Source organism: Myxocyprinus asiaticus, chromosome 38 (assembly GCF_019703515.2).
Source record: "Myxocyprinus asiaticus isolate MX2 ecotype Aquarium Trade chromosome 38, UBuf_Myxa_2, whole genome shotgun sequence".
Classification (NCBI taxonomy): Eukaryota; Metazoa; Chordata; class Actinopteri; order Cypriniformes; family Catostomidae; genus Myxocyprinus; species Myxocyprinus asiaticus.
The window spans coordinates 39,339,165-39,354,592 of record NC_059381.1 but is presented as its reverse complement, the minus strand read 5'-3'; the positions used below and the strand labels follow the sequence as shown (position 1 = coordinate 39,354,592).

Sequence of the window (15,428 nt, the reverse complement as noted above, 5' to 3'; positions counted from 1 at the left end):
GAATTTTCATTTTTGGGGTGAACAATTCCTTTAATGCTAAGGTTAACATATTTTTACTGAAATTACACAATAGAATGAGAACCTCAGTCAAGTCAACAAACAAATCACACCAAACACACAGGTGACTCTGAGCCCAAATCCATCACCTCCCAAAGGGTTTGCAAAAGGGAAACAATTGCATGGCTGTCAAACACTAAATGGATTAAGAGCACAAGCACAGCACTTGATTACATTCTTAGCATCAGTTTGAGCTCCCCCACATCTACAGGATACTGTACTATATACTTGTGTGGATTTCCTATGGCTCAATCAATAACAGTCGCCTTTTGCCTTTGGGAGTTTTAGGGCTCTAAATGTACTAACTAGCTTCTTGGGCACTAGATGCATTGACTCATTCTTTGAACGTGAAAAGACTCATGTCTTCAATAAGTATGCCACCTATGTCTGCTGAGGTCATGAAACTGAATTATATTTTTTCAAAGTATATGACAAAATACACCATGAAGCTTTCATGTTTGTTACGAATGGAAGTTATAACAGAAGTTTTTTTTAGGATTTGACATGCAACAACTTTTTATCTCAACCTGGTCTCGCTGAATCACATTACTGAGTGGTGGCTCAGTAGTTAAGGCTCTGGGTTACTAATCAGAAGGTCAGGGGTTCAAGCCCCAGTACTGCCAAGATGCCACTGTTGGGCCCTTGAGCAAGGCCCTTGACCCAATCCACTCCAGGGGTGCTGTATCATGGCTTACCCTGCACTCTGACCCCAGCTTAGCTGGGATATGTGAAAAAAAGAATTTCACTGTATATGTGCAAATGTGTTATAAATAAATAAAATTATAGTTAAAAATTATGAAATGAGGCGCTAACACAACAATGACATTTATTCCCTTTCACAGAAATCATGAGTAAAACAGCAGATTATCAGAAGATTATAAAAACAACCAACACATTTGCAAACTTGTTTGAGTGTGATTACATTGTGTGGTAACATTTAACTCTCTTAACATTTCTTAATGTCTCACAGTGGACATCTTGGAACTGCCGCAACACGTGTAATGAACTAAGTAATATCTTTTTGCAAATATGTTGCCACAGTTATATAATTTTAATGAGATCAGGCTACAGACATTTTTGGGAAACCTGTTTGAAAACAGGTGTTCATTACTTGTAATCCAAAATAAACCTTTAAAAAAGCTGGAAAAATCAGAATGTATTCTGTGAACTTCATTGGATTCATGAAATGAATATAAATTGTACTAAAAAGTACAATTAATTGCAGATTCAACTGACAGACAGCACAACACACATTAAATGAATAGTTCACCCCAAAACAGTATTAATCTTATGAACAAATTTATTGATGAAAATGTTTTTTTGATGAAGAATTTTGTATTTTATTTTTTATTTTATCAATGATAATGATGAGATTAAAAAGACAGTGCTCAAACTGTTTTAATTAGAACATACTGTTGACGAAAATATGATGAGAAAAAAATACTGCAAGATATTAACAATGAAAAATAATTAAATATTTGGTTAAAGCTTGGTTACAGTTTGATGCATATTTTTGTCATTTTGCTGTCAACAACTAAAATATTTTTTTTTTTGGCAACAGATGCTATTTATACTAAGTGCAAAGACAATGATTTTTGTTGCTTTTTACACTAAGTGCAAATAGTGTTAGATGCTATGTGCACTCTTATGCAAATAGTGGCAGACACTATTACACACCTGTTTAAATACTAACATACAGTACAGGGGCATCACTGCAGCATTTTTATTGTGTTAATTTAGATTTACTCAGACACCCTACACCTAAACCTAACCATCCTTACACAAATTAACCATTGTTTTACTAAAGTAACCATAGGATCACGATGGTATTTTGTAGTAAAATCATAGTAACCACAAATTTAAACATGTTTACTATATTAACAACATGTTACTCTAGTAACACCATAGTTAATTACACAGAAACTATAGTTTCCACCAAAAAAACATGGTTGCTACAATATTACTACAGTAAAACCATGGTTAATTCAGATCAAACACTTCTCTCAACACCTCGACCTTCACTGTGACTAAATCTGTGCAAGAAATCACTTTTATTTATCTTAATAAGTAGTATTATAGGAAATATTAAGAGTGGAGACACGACAAAAGGTGAGCATTACAATGCATCCTAACACTCTGAGCTCCCACATGAGGGTGCAATTTGTGTGTTTCCACCATATAGTCATTTCCACCATTTAGTTACCACCATATAGAGTGCATATAGTCACTCCATTCTCCGTTCTCTTAACCCACTAAACGTCTAACCCGTTAACCTATTCAATGTCTCTGCCCATTGTGAAAAATTCAAATATGCTGCCTTCATTTGACCAACAGTTGACACCTAAGAAATTTGTCGTGGCTGTCCTGAGCTTGGTCTCAGCAATGGTGGGCGGAGATAGTGTAAACAGACTTTGCCAACAAGATAGGCTATTTGCACTTAGTTTTATTGTTTCTTTTTTCTTTTTTGTTCTTTTTTTTGTCAGTTAAAATTATATGCCATTGTTTTTAAGCTTAAAAAATGTTGCAAAAAGCATCATAAAGGTATTAAAAAAAGTGGTCCATATCACTCCATGTGAGCCTGAAATCATAGGTTAACTTTGTGTGAGGAACAGAAGAAAACAAATTAAGTCATTATTCACACATAATCTTCCTTTCTGAAGCAGCTCTCAAATGATATATGGTGTCTATGGTATACTTTAGACATCAATAACATCAAACGTTATTTGTTCTCACATGATTTATGACAAGACATCAAACTTAACATAAACAGTCCTATATTATTACTTTTTAAGAGCTAAAGCGGAGGGGAAGATTTTCAGTGAATAATGACATACATTTTTGTCTGTTACTCACACAAAGCTATCATATATCTTCAGAAGACTTGGAATATAGCGCTCAATTTGTATACACGTATAACATTTACAGTCTTTCTCTTCTGAAAAACTGATTTTTGTCCAATCAAATGCACTTGTAACACACTAGCAAGTAGCAAATCATTGTTCACAGCTATGAGGTAAACTAAAAGCTATTGTGTATTTAAATAAAAGGAATGATGCCTTCAATATGTCCTGCCAAAACTTCCCGTTTCAGAAAAATGCAGTCATCAAGAGATTACAATGGAGTCTTTAACAAACTCTTCAAACAACAAACTGTGGTGACTCACATTCGCTGCCCACTATTTTGTGATTATACATTATACCTTTAACTACCGTAATCTGTGCAATCTAATACAAGCCTGTCATTGGACTCTAGATGCTTATTAACTATTGTAAAGTACTGTATGCTTGCATGATAAATATAGATTAAATGAGAACACAACAGTTAAACTAAAAATCACAGTTTCTCTCAACAAAATCATTGTAGACCAGTATTATTATTAGCAGAAGTGAATTTGCTCAACCTTTCACTAAATGGTTTTTCTCTTCTATTAAGTCATGAAGCCATTGCCTCACTCTACTCAGCCCTTAAAGGGATAGTTCACCCAAAAATTAAAATTCTCTCATCATTTACTCACCCTCATGCCATCACAGATGTATATGACTTTCTTCTGCTGAACACAAACAAAGATTTTTAGAAGAATATCTCAGCTATGTTGTTGAAAAAATTTAAGCTCCAAAAAGCACATAAAGACAGTAATCCATAAATACATAAAGTAATTTATAAGTCTCCAGTAGTTAAATCTGTGTCTTTTGATGTGATATGAAAAATGTGGGGGAGAAACAGTTACTAATTTAAGTCCTTTTTATTATTAATCTCCACTTTCACTTTCACATTCTTCTTCTTTTGTTTTTGGTGATTCACATTCTTTGTGCATATCTCCACCTTCTGGGCAGAAAGGAGAATTTATAGTAAAAAAGGACTTAAATATTGATCTGTTTCTCACCCACTCCTATCATATGGTTTCTGAAGACATTGATTTAACCACTGGAGTCTTATGAATTACTTTTATGTTGACTTTATGTGATTTCTGGAGCTTCAAAATATTGGTACTTATTCACAATTGTGAGGACCTACTGAGCTGAAATATTCTTTAAAAAATCTTTGTGTTCAGCAGAAGAAAGTCATACACATCTGGGATGGCATGAGATTAAATGATGAGAGAACTTTTATTTCTGGGTGAACTATTCCTTTAAGGATTAAGGAACCACAATGGAATATCCTATAGTCAAAATAATAATTATATAAACAAATAATACTTATCTCACATAAATATCATCAGGTACAATACCACAAAGTCTACTATTCAAAGCCAAGGTGAGAAAGACCTCAGAATAAGCCTTTTTATTTCACAGTACTGTAGTACAGCACAAACACCATCTGACACGTAAACGTCCAGTTATCTGAAATATAATTTACAACAACAGCTGTTGCAGGGCCTGATATCTGGAGGCGATTTGAGATTGAAAGTTTACTATCAGAGTCTGTAGTGATTAACTGCTCTCGACTCATCTTGTTCCTCATGCAGTTCGGCGACTTGTAAACAGGGTGAAAGTCATTAACTGGGGAGTAGAACTTATTAATTAGATTGTTCATTAATTAACATTCACTCGCAGCAAATGCTCTAAACAATTGAATCTCATTCATTATTCTGTCTGGGTCAGTTGTGTCCCTCAGCACTTAACAAATCCTCACAGACATGTAAATGCATGCACACTTATGAATTAGAGAAGCCAAATAGAAATGAATTACCCGTTTAGAAAGCTGAACCCTATTATTGCATAGATTATTAGCCTGACAGAGTTTAATAACTCAAAGTAAATGCATAATAATGACAAGAAAATGAACATCAAGAAACAGAAATGAACTGCAAAATTCAGAAAATTCAATTAGAGTATAAAACAGAATTATAATCAGAATAAACATTTTACAACTTAAAACGTTCTAAAAAATATTATAAATAAAAATATAATAGTAAAAAAAATATTTTGCAAACGTGTGTGTGTTTGTGTATGTGTGGGTGGGTTTGGGTGGTTTACGAGGAAATTTTTTTTAGGTTACAAACTGATAATTACAAGGGTATTATGCTATAAATGTGGTTTGTGAGGACATTTCAAGTGTCCCCATAATTCAAATCACTTAAAAAAATAAAAAAAATAAAACAAATACTAAATTATGTTTTTTTTGAAAATGTAAAAATGCAGAAAGTGTTTTTGTGAGGGTTAGGTTTAGGGGTAGGGTTAGGGTTAGGGGATAGAATCTATAGTTTATACAGTATAAAAACCATTATGTCTATGGAGAGTCCTCATAAGGATAGCCGCACCAACGTGTGTGTGTGTGTGTGTGTGTGTGTGTCAAATTGCTGTCATCAGCTGGAAAGCATCAGATGACTTGTAATGAGCTTATTGATGCCCTGGTTCTGTGTGTGTGTTATCGTCTCTCCCCTTCATTTCTGAGTGTGTGTATTTAACATTGTGACTGAATTTTTTTTGACAAATGTAAAAAAAAAAAAAAAAAAAAAATAGTGTAATAGTGTAACCAGTTCATTTGTGTGTGTGTGTAAGTGTGTTTGTAAGTGTGTTTGTGTGTGAGTGGGTGTGAAAGTTTTGCACTGAGGATGTTCTAGATTGAGATTTATATCTGGGGGTTTTTTCTGCATTGTGGCTGATTTATTGATTGTATTTGACAAAAAAAAAAAAAAAAAAAAAAAAACAATTACTCTGTTTTTTGGTCTTTCCCATTCATTTTCAATGGTCGATAATATATATATATATATATATATATATATATATATATATATATATATATAGGGGTGTGATGAGATCTCATGCCACGAGATCTCGCAATATTAAACTGTTGATATTAAACCGCTTCTCGTTGAGGTGAAAAGCTGTCTCACGATATCAGCATGACGGAGTGTGAGGGTGAAATTAGCATAGAAGATGCCCCCGCCATTTTTAAATCGTTTGTGTGGCAGCATTTTAGTTACCCGGTGGAAACAATAAACGGCGACAGAGTGACAGACAAGACACGAACAAAGGCTGTGGCTCGTTTGGAAGGCTGCATCCTCCGGAGGTCGCATTTATCGGCCGCATACGTCATCGAGGCTGTCTCGTTTCATTTTTTTTTTATTTTATTTTTTTATCTATTGTCGCCTTTTATGTATATGCACTTACATTTATACAATTGTTAACCTTTTTTGCATTCCCAATAAAAAAATTAATAAATAAATAAAATGAAACGAGACAGCCTCGATGACGTATGCGGCCGACAAATGCGACCTCCGGAGGACGCAGCCTTCCAAACGAAACACAGCCAATATGTAAGCACTGTAAGAAAATAGTGCCGTACACCGCGACTAACACAAGCACTATGCAAAGACACCTACAGAACCACCGCAGCTCTCAACTAAAATCAACCAGGTCTGAAGAGACTCATGTGAAATCATACAGGAGAGAAGCCAGTCAGTTGAGTTTGTGGCAAAACCTTTTACAGTGCTTGCATATTGTTCTGTCTTTTACTGCAAATGATAATTCATACTTAGAAAGTAGAACTGAAGTGACATTCATTACAAGATGATTAGTTAAAACATTTCAAAATGCACCTGCATTGTTTTGCATTTTGTGACTTTCAGTCGAATAAAAGACTAGGCGTATCTGAAGGCGAATGCGCAAATGTTTGAAATTAGTTTTGTAGACAAAAATATAATTGTGCTATATATATATATATATATATATATATATATATATATATATATTTATGTTCAGATGGCAAATGGAGGAAAAGTCACCAAGTCTTGTATCGCTCAGTTAAGGAAAACATTTTTATTAAATGAAAAAACATTTATTTAGTTAAAAAATGACCGAATACTATAGGAGGGTTAAAAAGCAGTGTACAGTCGGTGACAATTCAGACAGTTCCAATAGTGATGTTTCATTCATGTAGGAATCAGTCTTTTTGAATGAATCTTTTAAGTGAACTCGTTTGTGAATTAACTGAATGTACTGGTAAACTCATTAACAAAATGAATGACTCAAGTCATCTCGTTCGTGAAAGAAGATCTGCTGAATGACTGAATGAAAGGGGGCACTTCGTTTGTTCAATTCTGCATGTGAGTCAATCGCATTCAACAAGGAAATAAAGCACTAAACTAGGGTAAATGCACTAAAACAAGTTATAGGTATGCACAAAACTTAATCCCCAATTTATGAATGTGTAAAAATGACATTTAAAAGGAAATTAATTACAAATGGAAATGTTGTGCTTTGGTGCTGCCAAAAAAAAAGTTTAAAAGTTTAAAATATACTGCCTGGCCAAAACAAAAAGTCACATACTCTAATATTTCGTTGGACCACCTTTAGCTTTGATTACGGCGCGCATTCATTGTGGCATTGTTTCAACAAATTTATGCAACGTCACAACATTTATTTCTGTCCAGAGTTGCATTCATTTTTGGCTGAGATCTTGTATTGATGACACGAGAGTCTAACCACTCCATAAAGTCTTCTCCAGAACATCCCAAAGACTTTCAATGGGGTTGAGGTCAGGACTCTGTGGTGGTCAATTCATGTGTGAAAATGATTTCTCATGCTTTCACAATTTGAGCCCGATGAATCTTGACATTGTCATCCTGGAATATGCCCATGCCATAAGGGAAGAAAAAATCCATTGATGGGATGACCTGGTCATTCAGTACATTCAGGTAGTCAGTTGACTTCATTTTATTGCCGCATAATGTTGCTGAGCCTAGACCTGACCAATTAAAGCAACCCCAGATCATAACACTGCCTCCAGAGGCTTGTACAGTGGGCACTATGCATGACGGGTGCATCGCTTCATGCGCTTCCTTTCTCACCCTGACTCGCTTTGGAATAAGGTATATCAGGACTCATCAGACCACATGACCTTTTTCCATTGCTCCACAGTCCAATCTTTATGCTCCCTAGCAAATTGAAGTATTATTTTCTGATTAGCCTCACTAACAAGTGGCTTTCTTGTGGCCACACAGCTGTTTAGTCCCAATCCTGAAAGTTCTTGTCGCATTATGCTTTCACTATTAAACATAGCCATGAGTTCTACTGTCAATTTTTTACAATGTGACTACAACAAGCATTTTAGTGAGCTCCAATCACGATCATTCAAGAATTTTTTTTCCAACCACATTTCTTCCGCGATGCTGACGGTTGACCACTACCTTTCCAGGTTTTAATAATGCGTTTTAATAATGCATTGGACAGATCTTAACCCAATTCCAGTGATTTCAGCAATCTCCTTAGTTTTTGTTTTTTTTCCTGCTTGATGCAGGCCAATAATTTGCCCCTTCTTAAACACAGTAATCTTTTCCACGACCATGGGATATGTCTTCTGACATGGTTGTTTAAGAAATGAGAAGCTACACACTGCATCAGGCTCTTAAGTAGCTGCTTATTTAAATCCAAACTGCAACTTTTTCTTTTTTTTTTTTTTTTTTTGGCCAGGCAGTGAATGTAAGCTTTTCTTGAATGTTTTCTGTGTCTTGGTAAAAGTTAAGCTGAGCTTTTGCCAAAATATAGGAAACGTAAGACCTGCCACTTGTGGTGAATTGGTTATGGTAATTAAACTATTTTAACATTTTCTTTGTACATTTGCACACATGCAAATTCTGTTTGTGTTGCTTGTCCTGCTTTTGAAGACTGACTTTAGCATGAGCCTATAGCATTCGAGTGCGGGCTGTGAAGGATATTGTTTGACCCAATGAACTAATACAACCCTCACTAAACTAGTACTAGTCAGTCATTTAAGTCTAAACGAGACATCTCGTTCATGAGCGAACTGAATGTACTGGTAAACTCATTTGCGAATGAAATAAATGAATCAGTCATCTTGTTTGTGTAAACTTAAACTTACAACAGTAAACTTGAATTTTCTACTTCAAAGTAGTTAAGAGTTTCTGCAGAAAATCCACTAAATGAACAATCATGTGCAGTTATCGTGCATTATGTTGTACACATACTGTTCTGGAAAGCAGCTGCTAACAAGACACATATGTAGCCTACTGAACTGATTCTGTATTTCCTGTTATCGATACTGTAGAAAGACAGGCATCATTAATTTATATATTTTAATTTATATAAAAATATATTGTTAAAATGTAATATGTTTTAGTATCAACTTGATACTGAAGCAATGGTACTTTTGACATCACTACAAGATGATAAAAACATTCAGGGCTTTGAGGAAAACATTAATGTCTTAAGCAGCTGTAGCCCAGCCCTAGCACCACCCATGGCTGGAACCATTAAGTGTAAACGGAAGTTGAAACAGAATTGATAAATTATTTGCGATTCCTATCCCTACTCCTGCAAATTGAGAGCAAATTCAAGACAAGGACCCTCTCTAGGCTTGAATGTATGCTTTGTGCCAAAGTTATCCCAATACCTACCCCGCTTTCTGTCTTTTCAGCTTCTTTTCTACCTCAGTTAATATCATGCCACAGAATAAGCTCCATTACCCAGAGAGACAGAGAAGGAAATGTGCTTTGATAATATGAACACATGTTTCCCCTGGAGCTATAGCTTCAGCTCACATAGTCCTCCTGTTCATTCGGGTGGCTAATCTGAACACAATGACAAAACTCTTAATTAAAACCAGACAAAAGTGTCTCATTCACATTACTTCTGTTAGGCTGGAATTAATGAAACCGAGAAAACACAGAAAGATGCTTTTAGAAACAGACTATAAAGATTGTGTAGGATGTATTTTCATTATTTTGACATTGTTGAGATGCAATAACCTCAATATCACTTTCTATTTTTTGTAATATCCCTTTATCTATCAGTTAATGCCATCATCCTCCAGGAAATTATGCCATTTTTGGTGAGAAAACAACATACAAAAATCAGCAATAATGCATTCTGTGATGTTTGGTGGTATTAGTATGGACAATTGGAATGATAATATAAAAATTCAAAAAGGTTTAAAAATATGAAAATGAACTTAAACTCTTTGTTTCCATCCTGTTAGACATCCCGTTAATTTTCTTGCCGATCTGTAAATAATCCAATTATAATTAATAAAGTTTATGTGCCTGAGATTGAGCATATTGACTTCCCTTAACATATACCTTTAGAAAGTAACTTTAAAGAGATGGCATAAGACATATTTACATTATATTGACACTGTTGTGATATAACCAGACAAAAAGAGCAAAGCAACAATGTTTATATAAAGGTTCAAACGATGCTTCCTCTGTAACCGAGGGAATATTCTAATCCACCTACAGCAGTCAGACATCACTCAAAATGTGCAAATGAAGTGAAAGAACAAAAATACAGATGTTAAACTCAGTTTTGTCTGATGTCCACAAACTTCTGCAGCCCAGAATGTCATCTGCTTTACCACAGACAGTTTCATGGAAAAGCCAATTATTCAATTAAATTTTTGAGTCTTTGGGGGAACTGTAAATCATAATAATTTAATAAAAATTAAACATTTTCTGAAGAAAATGTGAGTGGTGCTTGCCTGTGCACTGCAAAAATAAAAAAAATTTAATCAGTATTTTGTATTGATTTTCAGTAAAAAAATAAATAAAATAAATAAATTAAAAAAAAAAGAATCTTAAAGAAAAACAAACGAAACGTTGTGCACATTTTGATAGATAGGGTGATGGGTTTGTTGAAATTACAATCAAACAACAAATTATTTTAGGACTGATTAAGGTGAACATCATCGGCAATGATTTTACAAGCAATCTGGGTTTAATGAAATAACTTTTAAAACTGTGAAACCATTTAAAAAGCAAACACATCCAACAAAACAGAATAACTGTAACTGACAGCAAGAAAGCACTCTAAAACCTTTTCTAAGCAATTTTAGACTGTAGTTTTATCCAAAACATAGGTTGTTTTTCCAATATGCTCAGACTGCATTGCTATCAATCAGTTTTAGTAGAAGAGCTAGCTATGTATTTGCTTTACTGTCATTTTAGCAGAATATGTAATCAGCAAGTGACCAATTAAATAGATAATTCTATGAATTCTCTGTTATGGAAATAAGGCAGTGCTATCAATTCTTGAGATTTTCAACCCAGCATACACCCTCTTTAAACCAAAATGACGGTGAATCTCAAAACTGCATTAACCCTTTAAGTTCTGAAAGTGTTTTTAAAGATTTCCTGTTTCAGTGGCACACCCAAAATTAAAGGCTTATAACTAAAAAAAACACACACAAAAAAAAACAAGGAAGGTCAAGTGTTTGGTTTCATTGTAAAGCAAACTTTTCACATTTTTCAGTGATATACAGTAGATCATGATACATTCTGAGACTCTTAGCCTAAGAAACTGCTGAAAAATTACACACAAAAATTGAGCCAAAAAGTAACTTGTTTTCTTATTTATTTATTTTTTTTTATATTTATTTGACATTATACATATCTCTGGGTGTAAATAATGTGGCTCTGAAAAACTGCTTTTGTTTTGTTTCCAATCATCTCAACTGTATCACAGAAAAACAAATTGTGCTGATACGACAAAGCAATTAAAAGTTATAGCATTACAAATGTATCATAGTGCCAAAAGCCTCTCCAAACAAATAAAACATAATAATTGTACATAAGAACTAATTACAACATTGACTGAAGGTATGCATAGCATGCAAACATGATTTTAGTAATGAGATTTCACAGAATGAGTGTGTTTTGACTTAATGAATCTGCATCATTGAATTTGTGTCATTTACATGGCGCCATCTCCTGGTGGCCATTGTGCTTCCTGTGGATTAACTAATGATCTATGCATCCAATTACCTTGTGTGTGGGCTCGTTTGAAAGATAATCATGGTATGGTATGTGACATTTTATGTTCCATTTATGTTTCGTGAAGTTATAAGTGAAAACAGGGTATTTAAGCAACACAAACATAATTGTCAAAGACATACTTACAGTAGCTATTACTCAGTATATTTGTTTTTACTGATTGCAATAATATGTATAGTGCAAATTTTGTTATACATTATCAAAATGGAACACTTCTGATTTGTCTGCAAATTTCAAAGCACTTGTTCAGTTTTGGTCATAATGCCTAAATGCATTGGAAAGTAGAGCTTATAAGCTTTAAAACGATACCTATTTTTTGTTGGTCAGGACTGCAGTTATTCATATTTTAACAATTATGGGAATTTTTTTCCCATTCTAGCTTAAAGGGTTAAATGTTTAAAAGAGTAAAAACACACATGATGGAATTCAAAAATCTGAGTCTGATTCAAAATATAAATTAGACATAAGGTTTCAGGATTAAAAAAAATAAAAATAAAATGACATAAATGTATGACGTCGACACAGCCATTAACAAGAAAAATAAAATATGAAATTCCATGTCAAAACCATTGCAGACCCCTGTTCTATACAATCTGTAGTGAATTACCACTCGGGGGGAATTCACTAAAAATGAATTGCGCCTGCTGAAAGTGGGTTTATTTGCACCTGCTCTCTTTGTTGTTTTACCACCTGATTCACTAAAGGAATAATGCAAATAAAGTAACAATGCAAACATACACAACAAATTGTGCTGAAATTCGTGCACCACAATTCCAGATCTTGCGAGTCACTTCTGAGTTTGTGGAGAATAAAGCAGACCACCATGATCTGGCATACTTTACTTAGACCACTTTACTTAGGCCAGTGTTCATTTTCACAATTTTTTCCCCTTTTTAATCATAATATTTGTGGTGAAAATGTCCTTTAAATTGAGTCAATATTTCATCATGTCATTCTCATTAATTTTAGCTCATTTTACTCTGACTAAAATGGCGTATACTGTAGTTTTAGTTGACACAAATAACATATTCTTAGACAATAATGTGCAAAAACATGTAAAAACTATAACAGACCAAATCTTTACCAGATATTTAAATGTTTTGAAAAAATGTATAAACTACTTAGAATTATTTAAACATTTATCAAGCATATTCAAGATGAATATTTTGAATATGTATGATTAAACAACGTGAGAAAACTGTCCTGACAATCTGAGCTCCTGACATAATAGCATATAATGAATATATTTAATTATTAGCTACTTTTAGAAGTAACACTGTTGTGAATTCCTTACATGTATACAGTTTCAGACATTGCGTTATGTGTAGCGTGTTTTTTAAGGAACACAGGTGTTACTTAAACAGTTATTCACAACACAGGTGACACATTCTGACTAGCATGCAACTTAGTTCACCTGTTTATTAACTTCATTTTATGTGCAGATGTAAGTTGTAATATTAAGTTTATGTTGTGGATATAGCTGACTAATGTCACATATATAGGATGTGTTTGGGTTAACAGTTAACACTGTTATAACACTGTTGGGGTAAATGTTAGTAAAGTTCATTGTACAGGTGTTCAGCTCTTGCAGCTCAAGCATGGAAAACCCCTACATACTGGATTATTTCTATATTTTTCTTACTTTAACCCTTTCGCACATACAAACAAACCGGTGTGAATACACTAGGCTGGGCTCAGAGCATAAGATCAAACCGGTGCAATCTTGCTTTATTTTTTATTTTACAAACATTCAAACAATCACTAAATAAAAGTTTAAAGCCGCTACCGTCGAAGCTGACAGTTTCTATGCTTCTATGGTGAACTCGGAATCCCATGCTGCATTGCATGTGAACAATATGGCGGCACGCATAGCCGGCGATCGCATCTTATCTATCATAATCAATTATTATAAACATCTAAAAACCACATTATATTTGAGATAATATATAATCAGACCTTCAGTGCACCAGCTGTGATACAATCTGTCCTCCAGTGCATCTGCTGTGAAGTGTAAATTAAGATTTTTTTAAATTACAGTCACATTAAAGAACTCACGCTGGGGGATCCATCAGTACAGGAGAAACTCACATGCGAAAAAGGTTAAATATAAATAAACAGTGTTTGTGCGCTGTTAATATTGTGCAGTATTATCTTTTCTTGTCATATTTTTGTAACAGTATGATTTACTTAAAATCGTTTGATTATCGTAATGATGCATGTTTATCATCTTGTGTTCATTATCATTGATAATAAAAAACAAAAGCAAAAAAAAAAAAACCTTTGAACTTTTTCATCAGTAATTTCATTTACAACATTAACACTCACTGGGACTGTGCAGCTAGGGTTGCCAACTTTCTACCAGCCAAATACGGGACATTCCAGCTCTAAATACAGGAGTTTTTTTTTTTCAGCAGGGCTCCTGCACAAGACGCTGATCAATGGTTAAAGAGGTCCGCCTTGTTTACATAGAAAAACAACTGAAAAACAAGACGGATGGATGCGAAAACAAGTTCGGTGTGAACAGCCCCTATAAATGCTTAAAATGAAAACCACTGTTATACAACAGCCAGAAAGAACCACATTTCTATCAATCTTCACTTTAAATAAACAATACTATTTGCCAGGGCCTGGGTAGCTCAGTGGTAAAATATGCTGGCTACCACCCCTGGAGTTCACTAGTTCTCTAGTTTGAATCCCAGGGCGTGCTGAGTGACTCCAGCCAGGTCTCCTAAGCAACCAAATTGGCCCGGTTGCTAGGGAGGGTAGAGTCACATGGGGTAACCTCCTCGTGGTCGCTATAATGTGGTTCGTTCTCGGTGGGGCGCGTGCTGAGTTGAGTGTGGATGCCGCCACACGCGCTATGTCTCCGTGGCAATGCGTTCAACAAGCCATGTGATAAGATGCGTGGGTTGATGGTCTCAGACGCAGAGGCAACTGGGATTCATCCTCCACCACCCGGATTGAGGCGAATCACTACGCGAGCACGAGGACTTAAAAGTGCACTGGGAATTGGGTATTCCAAATTGGGTGAAAAAGGGGAATCTAAAAAAAACCAAAAACAATACTATTTGCCAAAAGAACAAAGTTTCAATTAATAGAGAAAGACAATATTTTTCTGTCATGTGTTTTCATAAACGTATTTCCATAATTAAGCTTATGCCTTTTCCGTTTTTCAAGCTCACCGAACTGGCTTTCCGTTTAAAATTCTGGTCATCAGTTTGTAAATAGTATATGACTACTGTGTTAAAAACAGTATATACCACAAAAAAAATTAAAAAAAAAAAATAAAAAATTATTCGGCCTTCCAGGGCACTGTCTTAGTACTTATTATTGTTTTAAGCAGCATGTCATTTTATGGGAGAGAAAACGCTTAACAAGAAAATAGTATATTTCTCCTTGGATTACAGTGTTGTTGTTTTGGCAGTGAATAGTGTACATTACATAGGAAATATAAGAAAATCACATTAACCGTTTTAACTAAACATTTACTCCACATTTATACTAAAAGAGCTGCAGTTGTCCTCACCGTAATTTAGCTGAGTCTCTCTTCCAGAACAGGCACTGACATATGCAATGCAATGTAATGACATGTCATTAATACAGCAGATGCATTACTAGTGTTTAAGAATCACAAGGTAAGAAA

At 34.5% G+C, this 15,428-nt stretch overlaps 1 protein-coding gene across 1 annotated transcript in view; it reads right to left on the bottom strand.

The window, feature by feature from the left end:
- Window positions 1-15,428, bottom strand: part of LOC127429129 (follistatin-related protein 4-like) — a 503,881-nt gene that overhangs the window by 219,825 nt on the left and 268,628 nt on the right. The window lies entirely within an intron of this gene.